Raw genomic sequence first — 7,385 nt, forward strand, 5'->3', positions numbered from 1 at the left:
AGCTGTAAAAAATCTGGATTTCTGTTGATTAACTAGCAATGTTTAGGAATGTATCTTTGAAAAACTTGACAGTGTCAGCAGCACTTGCATAGTGCTGGTGACAGCTTAGGACCTATCTGAGTCCTGCAGCTTTGGAACAGGTAGAATAAATTGAAAGTAGATGCAAGTTTGAGAGATTCCACTGCCCTTGTATCTTTGTTCCTGCCAGGCTAGACATGCATGACCTCGCTCACTGTATTCACACAGCTCTGCAGAAGCACAGTTCATCATTGAGCAGAGGCATCGGGCTTGGTGCAGCACTCCCATCTTGCACAAGGGCCAGAGCTCAGCTGTGCTGCTATCATTTACAGAAAGACTCTAAGGTTGTTACTCAGAAATCCATGTACTTGGAAATAAACAAGTTCTCTGGGGAGACCAAGTCCAAGTCCCAGCCAGGACTGCACGTGCAGTCACGCAGCACTTGGATAACCCTTGATCAAAACCTCAGCTAGAGACGTACCATACTTTTCTTTTTGTCCCAGTCAACACCTTTTTTTTTCCAGAATGTAATTATACTTTGTATATCAGATTTTATTATACTGTTTATTTAAATATAGTCAGTATATTAGGCACAGCAGGATTTCTGATTTCCATCTCCTCCCTTTCTTTTCTGGGGTTGTGGAACAGGAATAGATGGTTGTGTATGTGACACAGCCAGACACAGGTCTGAAAGCTGGCACTTTGCTTCCAATTGGACACTCAAATTCTTTTAAGAACTGGATTATTATTATTATTTTTTTTTTACGGGCAACATACAACTGCAAAACTTTAGGAAATATCCTAAATGTCTACCCAGTGAACTTAACCAAAAGTTCTATAGCTTCCCCCTAGTTTTTGGATTTTTTTTTTAATAGCTATCAATTAAATTTATTTTGCAGTAATGAGCTATGTAGGATCTAAACTGACCCAGGATTTACTTTAATGCATCATTAACTTGTCAGGCTCCCTATTCTCCTTTTTCTCTCTCTTGATATTTTGTCTTCCAGAATTCTCATCATCCCAGCTATTAACCTGTTTATTAGCTTTAAACAAGGATGTGTTTCATTAATGAGCACCTAAAAATTAATGATCACGCAAATGAAGCATTTGCTGTAAAATAGGCTCTTGAGGATATGAGTTTTATTTACATTCCAGGTGGATGGTACACTGATGGTGGTTGAAGCTGCTGGAGAGATCCATCATTCCAAAGTCAGTTTCAGCTATTTAAAGTTTTCTCCTGACTTGTTTAGTAGATATAGAGAATTCAGTCTCATAGATGCTTATAAAAGTTGCTCTTCCCACAGTGTAACTTCAGAAATAATACTGTAGTTCAACCACAAAGGTAACTTCCATAAAACCATGACAGCTGTGCCTTCCGTTCCTGTAAACCTCAAGGAAGGAGCTTCTAGTTGCAGCTCAGTTGATGTAGAACACCGAAGCCAACTTTAGCTGCTTACACCTCCCATGTTGTCCTTAGTTTTCCTAGAAAGTATGAGCAAATATTCAGGACCTAGCACTGTTTAATGTCTGGAAAGTGTATGTAATAGGAACAACACTGTTATTGCTTGCTCTGCTACCAACCCACAGCATGCAGCCCAATAGGGGAAAATCACTGTGTCAGACTCCTAGGAGCAAAACAATTTGGGGTTTGATCAAATTGTATACATATAATCTGTAAATAATCAATTTATTTTCCCTTTCTGTACACAATCAGTTTATTTTCCCTTTATGTAAACATTTCCCTGCAGACACTACTGGGCAAATAGCTGTGCAGAGACATGGAGACATTCATTACTTTCTTATAGCTGTGGCATACCTCGTGCTTCCCATGAGACACGTCCCCAGGCAGCTCCCCCACAGTCAGGGGCTCTGTGTTAGCAACATTTCAGGCAAAAGGAGAAGCAGTTCAACTTTTTTTTTCTCCTATTTTCATCCATTCATAAATGTGTTATTTTTTTTTTCCCCACACATGTTAATGTGCCTATCAGTTTACATCACAAATTATTATCACTCTTGCTCTCAAAGTATCAGCCCTGTACATGTTAGGAATATCTAATATGAGTGAAATACGTATGTTGCTACTTTACATTCATGACAGATGTCACAATATCTGTGCTGCAGTGCAGACAAATAAGAAATGACTTCGTTTTGTGCTTGTCTGATGAGACTAGGAAGGAGCAGCACAAAATGGGATGGCTTCAGTTTTCATGGAGTTTTAATACTGAACACTGTGGACATGTCAGTGAACTTGTACCTACTCCATGTTGGGCTGCACATTTCAACCTGAGAAATTACTTGGTCATCTAACTTGCTGATAGGATTGATTAAAGAATTTATAGATTTATTTAGTTTGCTTTGGGTTCCTCATGAAGGATGCCATGACAATGTGATTCGGTCCTTGATCTGAATCAGTGGAGCACAGTCACAGAATCACAGAATTGTAGGGGTTGGAATGAACCTCTAGAGATCATGTAACCCAACCCCCCGAAGTCACCATGCAGGGAACGTGACTTTGCATCCTCACTGCTCAGCATAGATGAGGTCTATACTATGCAAGGCTGACAGAAACACTTAGAACACATCGTGATGTTCAGACTGTGCGTGAAGCACGGTTATAGCAGCCACAGTGTGAGATGGTTATATAAAATACCTCATGCTTGCATCCTTTCTGCCTTTGAGCAGAACAGCTTCCCCAGCTTGCTGACCAGTAAGAACTAGATGGAAAGTGTGTCCTGATCCAGGATATCACAGTGCAACTTCTGATTCATTGACACCCACACTGTGACAACTTTTCTTTCACCTTCCATGGATATTCACTCAGTCATGCATTGGTCTTATACTTCTAGTAGGGCATATTAATCTAACTAACATCCGAACTTGCTGAATCCAGTAGCTTCCCTTGATATTTCTTTTATGTGATTGCCTCTAATAAATTCCACCAATAAGTTTTGTTCTATTCCTATAAAAGCAGTATCTCTGGGTTAGCCTTCTAATGAGCATAAAACTACCTCAGCGAGTCCAGGACCTACAAAGGACCTGCAGCCATCCCAGAAGCAGTGGTGCTGAACCACGTCGTAAGTTATTCCCCTTCTCCAACAACTTGTAGACCAGCGGGAATAAGCAGAGCACTTTTCCCCCATAATCCTTAGCACCCAGTCTGGAGGCAAGCAGTCTCAAAAGGGTCCAAGGTTTCACTGCTTTCATCTTGAGGCAACACAGAGCTACTTAAAACGGCATCTCTGTCTGACACATTTAATTCATTTGAGGGGTTTAATGCAATTTCCTGGCATCATTTCAAAGCACATTCTTTAATTTAATAATGTGATAATATTAAGAGGAATATAATAATGTATTCTTAGTGCTATAACCCTATTGTGAAGATTGGTGGGCAGACCTTCTCTCAGGTCATTTTTATTATATTTAATAGCAGTCATGGGTCTCAAAACCTCTTGCAAACTGAGAAAATTAAGGCTATAAGACCAGTAAATCTAGTTTGATGATGTTTATTATCTTTCTGTTTTCTTTGAAGAGATTTACCCTCTCTGTGAACAAACATCAGGAACAAGTAAGAAGAGTGCTGCAACAAGCCTATGCAGATATTCATTTTTTACCAACATTAGGAGTCTGAAAATTCAAAGGAGACAGTCTGGAATACAGGGCATTTTTTCTCTTTTAATGCCTTTAAGATCTCCACTATATTTCTCACCAACATGGTGGCACCAGGTATGGTGCCCCCGTTGATGTAAAACATGGCATAATTTATTCTAAATGCTGCTTCAGATGTGTCTATCAAACAAGACTGAACTATTTTCCTTTAACTCCTTGATCTTTGCTACCAGTTTTCCGGTGCATTAGAAGTATCTATTTATGCAACCTTCCTCAGAGCTCCAGAGCAACCAAAGATGCTGATTTCCCTTTTAGTCTGGTAAAATTCCTGGCTGTAGCAAGTTTTTTAAGACCCTGTAATTTGCACGACTCCTCTGCTGCAAAGAGCAAACAATAACATACTAATATGGGAGCCAACCTTCCTAGGATTAAAGGAAGAAGAATCTCCATGATTAAATTGTCAAAACAATTCTGCAGAATGGCTAACTAGAGCAATGCTTTAAGTTAAAAGTAAGCCTTCTTTCATCTCTTTCCCGTATCATCCCGTGTACCAATGTAAGGGTGGAAATCATTCTTGAAATGTCTGGATTGCTGTACCAGAAATGGTTTGGATATTTGCTGGATAAAATATCCTCAAATGACACTTGCACTCACAAATAGAGCTTGTGGCAATCTGATGTCTTCTCTGAAAGTTAAGCTCTCTGAATTGCATTATTGGTGATTTTTAGAAAGGATAGGAAAGATATACTAGAATGAATGTGAATGTACCTGATAATTCTGTCCTTTCTGGGTAGATCAGTCCCGTGACCTTTTACTTTTTAGATGTTAAATAAAACCAAAGAAACAGATGATGGAATTTTAGCTGAGGTAGTGCTTAAAGAATCACGTGACTAGAATAATATCATTGACAAAATCATCATCTGTTGTAGTCAACCAGAGATTCTTTTAAATAAATTTCTGCAACTTACGTAAGTTAAATAAGATTTTCCCCTAATAGATGGAACACCTGTTATTATTGCCTAAGATACAGATTTGTATTCCTTCCATTTAATTCCTCTTTCAATATTTATTTAATCTCAGTAAATTAATTATAATCCATTACGCTTTATTTATGTGACATAAGATTTTATTGATTGATTCCTGTGCTTAGGACCTAGATAAAGTTCTTTTCAACATATTGTTGTGTATGTCTGGGGGTGCCCTGGTCCCAGCTGAGATGAAAGGGATCCTAATTTATGTTTCCAATAGGCCAGTGGATAGAAAAAATACCAAGACAAAATATCCTAATATGAGCTGAAGGAAAGGTTTGCATCCTACCACTTAGGTCGGTTCATTTAATGACATTTTTAAAGTATTTTACTTTATTTATTTATTTATTTTTATTTTACTACTTTACACAAAGCTGGAAAAAGATTGCTTTTACCTCTAACTTCAACAGGAGTCTTTGTACCTCAACTTTTTTTTGCAATGATAAAGTATCTGAAATGTAAATTATTTAGAGGCTAAAAAGGCTTTTCCAGCCAAAGTATTAAAAACATTCCAATAGCAGTAGTTCAGAAAGAATCACACTGGTCAGCTGGATTTTCTCAAGCATTAAGGTACAAGGGAGTCTGCACTGCCATGGGTCTCAGAAGTTGTATTGGGGAATACATTTGAAAGATTATACATAAAAGCACCTTGCTCTACGTGATGAAAATCCACTCTGAAGTGCAGAAATCTGTGAAGTTGTCTGGAGCTGAGGCCGTGGTCATGCCTATTAGGGATGGCTGTGTCCCATAGCCTCACGGTAACCTTCCTGGAATCAGGACATTTCGTTGGATTAAGCAGCAGACTTGAGAACATGCTGACATGACATGCTGTGGGCAGACATGAACTCATTTTGCCCATGCTCTGTCCTGACCAAACACCACATAGCTGTGGTCAACATGATGCTGAGCCCTTGGTAACACCATGGGGAGAGGTGAAGCTCTGAGCACTGGCACAGCTTTGGGCAGCTTACAGCATAGGCACTATGAAGTGGTGGCTTTAAGGTCTCCAGGAGCTGAGATGCAAGGTTTCAGAAAAACACCTTTAATTGCTGGTGTTCCTTTCCAAACCTTTGGGCTGCTTTTCTCTGCATCATCTTGCTGCAGACATGACTGCCAGGAGGGAGGGATGAAGAGACTGGCCTAACTCATGAGCACAGGAACATCCTTATACACACAGTTTAAATCTACTCCTGGCCTTGCAAGATTGTCATATAAAGGCTGAGCTAAGGCAAAGACTTTGCATTCCCACCGTGCTGTTTCAGCTGAGTATGTTTTGAGCTCCACTGCCCCAACCCTACCAGAGGGCCAGCACCCAGCCTGATGAAGCATTCAAGCCCAGGGTGAGGCTAAGATTTCAGTGCTGCCAAATATTTTTTGAGGATCTGAGTGTCTGAATTACTCTGAAAACTTTATTCTAATTAATATTCTTATATTCTCTAACAATGACATTTAGGGAGTAGAGCCCTTAAATAGGTCAGTATCAGTATGTTAATATTATGAAATGTCTATGGCTCTTTTCTCACATGCATCATCCTTTGTTTCTACAAGGAAAAGAATATGCTTTTAAATAAAACTCTGATGTCTCTTGTGAGCAAGGGACTGGGGAACCCTGCTCTTATATATCTGTTGGTTAACACTCAACTGAACATGAGCCAGTGCTGTTCCCAGGTGGACAGGAAGGCCAATGGCATCCTGGCTAGAATCAGAAACAGCGCAGCCAGCAGGAGCAGTGAGGTGGTTATTCTTCTGTGCTCAGCTTTGGTAAGGCCATATCTTGAGTATCATGTTCAGTTTTGGGCAACTCACTACCAGAAAGACACTGATGGACCAGGTGGATGCTTGGACTAGATGTTCTTAGTGGTCTTTTCCAACCTTAATGATTCTATGATTCTGTGATTCTATTCTATGATAAACTGTTGGAATTGTAGCCTCATCACACTCAGTATTTATAGAATCCATCCTCTAAATTACAGGGCTTTATTCAGCTCAGTGCCATACGTCGTTACATTTGGAATTGTTCGTTGCTTCCTTTTCAATATTTTCACATAGTCCCAAGTTCCACTAGGGAGGCTTGAACCTGAAAAAAAGTACAAGGGAATATAAATGAACTGCCCTCTTCCAGCTGACTAATGTGAGCCATAAAACACGTTAAAATACAAAGGAGGCCTAACATCTGGTCAAGTTTGCTCATCATAAACACACCTGAATGAAAAGTACTTCTTGTCCTAGCAGAGCCAAATGAGTGGTAGACTAAGACAGGCATATCATGTTGTCATGTTGTCATATGCAAAAGCTCTCTTGTTGCCCTTCTATAGCTAAATTAGAGGTAACTCGATAGTGAAATATGCAGGTAGCCTCAGGACACATCATATATTCTTTTACTCTGAAGCCTTTCTATAATTAAAAATGAAACCTAATTGCAAATCCGCTCCTTGCTTTTCTAAAATGTCAAAGAATTTGTATTTTTTTCAGGTCATTGCCATGTCAGTCCAATACCAATGTCAGGGTGGGAGCAGCAACGCAAAAACTGTTTTCATAACAAAATTCATGCTTCAACAGCTTTTCTGTTGGAAAAATAAATAAATAAAAGTGTCAGCGTTTGAGATGGCTACATCTGGTGCATTAGCTCGTGTTAATGGCTTTCGTCTTGGCTTTCCCAGTGTTGTTAGTCCGTCCTCCTGTGAAAACACAGAGCTAGCTGGCATACCTTCCTCCTTTCCCCGTTGTCCCCTT

This window comes from Cyrtonyx montezumae, unplaced genomic scaffold (genome assembly GCF_038088225.1).
Source record: "Cyrtonyx montezumae isolate F1298 unplaced genomic scaffold, pur_monq_1.0 scaffold_4, whole genome shotgun sequence".
Lineage (NCBI taxonomy): Eukaryota > Metazoa > Chordata > Aves > Galliformes > Odontophoridae > Cyrtonyx > Cyrtonyx montezumae.